This window comes from Pseudovirgaria hyperparasitica, assembly GCF_010093815.1.
Source record: "Pseudovirgaria hyperparasitica strain CBS 121739 unplaced genomic scaffold EJ05scaffold_23, whole genome shotgun sequence".
Taxonomy (NCBI): domain Eukaryota; kingdom Fungi; phylum Ascomycota; class Dothideomycetes; order Acrospermales; family Acrospermaceae; genus Pseudovirgaria; species Pseudovirgaria hyperparasitica.
Genome location: NW_022985571.1, coordinates 141697 through 144554, shown reverse-complemented (window position 1 = coordinate 144554; position 2858 = coordinate 141697).

Below are 2858 nucleotides of genomic sequence, written 5' to 3'. Positions count from 1 at the left end.
TATATATATTTACTAAAGTATTTTATAGATATATAACTATTAAGTACTTCCTTATATTATTTACTTGAAGATTAGTACTAGATCTAGATCTATTAACTAAAAACGAGTACTATAGTTAAGCTAACTATATAGTCTACTATTTATAATTACTAATCTATAAATACTCTATAATATTAACTAATTACTATATATAACTAGCTTTATTCTTATAAGACCTAGTATATTAATTTAGTAGACTTATAATAGTTATACTTAATCTAAACTAACTAATATTCTTCTATATCTACGTCTAAAGGTAGGTAAAAAGTACTACTATTAGTCTATAGAAAAGATTTAGATATAAGTAAATATTAAACTAGCTAACTAACTATTCTATATAGATCTATATAACGTAATAGTAGACTAGTTAGATTCTAAGAATTTTTCTAGCTTATTAAAAGCTTTTCTACTAATTCTTCTAGAATATATAGTAATAGAATACTCTTTATCGTTAGCTCTATCTATATAGATCTCTAGTAATAGACTAGTAGTAGATAATTTCTCTATAACTAAATAACGGTACCTATTAAAATATAATTTATAGCTATTTTATATAGATTATTCTATTAATATTATAGAGAACTATATAACTTAGCTATCTATAAATATCTAACTATCTAACTAAGTAAAGTTACTAATTATTATAATAATAATAGAGTAATAAATTATAAGAAAGGGCGAGGTTAGTATCTACTAGCTAGCTATATTCTTAAAAGAAGGATAGTTTTAGAATAGATATCTTCTATATAGAGCCCCTAGCGTTTTAAATAATAAGGTTATAATTATCTTTAATTAATTTATACTTAGTAGAGTAGTAATATTACTACTATATTATTAGTAGATACTAGAGAAGACTTATTCTAAGCCCTAGATAATTAAAGATAAGCTACTTATAGTAAATAAAACCGACTATTATACTTAGATAGTACCCTTAGATATTAATCTAGTATATAGGTACGAAGATAACGATAGTAGTATCTTAGCTAAGTAACTATTAAAGATTATAAGCGCTATATAACTAACTATAAAGAGTCTAGTAGATAATCTAATTATAGTATAATCTTAATAATTAGGTTATATATATACTACGTTACTTATATTACTAACTACTACTAATAATTTAGACTTTAGCTTACTATATAGTTAGTTAAGTAGATAGTAAACAAACTCGGGTAGCTTAGTACTAAATATTAGTAATCTATTACTTTTTATATCTAAATTAAGTTATATAATTAATTTTAAAACTAGTATATAAAGACTTAATCTAATTATAATTCTATAGAAAGATTAGCTAGATAATAAGAAAGCGACTATATTAGATATCTATATATATAACCTTAATATAGTTAAAAGAATTATTAACTAATTAATCTAGACTAACATCTATCTTACTAATATCTACTAATAGCTATATAATATAACCTTATTAATTAGGGTAAATATAGTTAATTAGAGAACTATAGTAGCTATCTAGGTATAATTTTCAACGTTAGTACTAATAGCTACTAGAAATAATCTATATATAATACTTCTTAAGTAAACTAAAACTCTCTATAAACTTATTAGTAATAAAGGTATTAACCTAGTTAAAAATAGATATAAGTAACCTATATTTAAGTATACTCTTTTAATAACTAAAGACTTCTTTAAAGTTAAGAGCAACCTAGATATATATATTATATTATTCTAGGATTTTTAGTAGAAAGTAAGTACTACTAAAAAGATATAGAGTCTTAATAGAGTAGTTATAGAAAGTCTAGTTTTTAAAAAACCATCTATTAAGAAGGAGCCTTCTATTATCTAATCTAAGCTTATAAAGAAATAACTCATTATCTTATTAGATAAGGAAGAAATTAATAGTAATTCTACTATAGTATAGCTCTATCTAGTTCTTAAGATAACCTTAACTATCTTAAAAATATTATCTTAGTTATTTTAATAAAAGTCTAAGTAGTCTAATTTAGTTAACCGTCTAGGTCTTCTACCTAGCCTAAGTAAGTTAGCTTATTCTCTAGCTAACCATAGGGAACTAGAATAGTACTTATACTAGATAGATAAGCTAATTAAGTAACTAGGGCCTCTAGAGAAGGTAGTTAATCTTCTTAAGTCTATAAAGTTAATTTATAAATACGGTAAGTATACTATAAGATTATTTAATAATAAAATTAGTAAGTATATATAGAAATATCTAAATCTAGTCTATAATACTAAATATAAGCTCTATACTAAGGAGTTAATACTAAAGTAAATAGTTAAATACTACTAGAATATCTACTACTATTATAGCTTTAGACTTAAGAATACTACTATAGCTACTTATAGTTATAAGTAGTATAAATCTTACCTTACTAAACTACTACTAAATAGACTATTATATTATAAGATATACTAAAAGATTATAAGGCTAGTTTTTCTAGATAATAACTCTAATAGTATATAAGATAAGACTATAATAACTTTATATAAACTAACTAGTATACTATCTACTAGTAAGATACTATAAGTTAACTAGAATAATTATTAAGATATTAAGGTTACTAAGCTACTAGCTAAGTAATAAGATTACTCTAAGGGTACTATAAAGCACGTCGCGTCTACTAAGAAACTCTCTAATATTAGTTTAGTAATAGATTAACCGCGCTATAGTATCTATAAAGATATAAACCCGTATCTAGCTAAGTATTATATATAAAGCTACTAAGAATAGTAGTAGGTTTTCTTAAATTTAGGTACCTTATTATAGCTATAGTAGTAGTATATATTATATATAATTACTATAGATAGTAGCGAACCAGTTAGATATATAAATATAACCAACT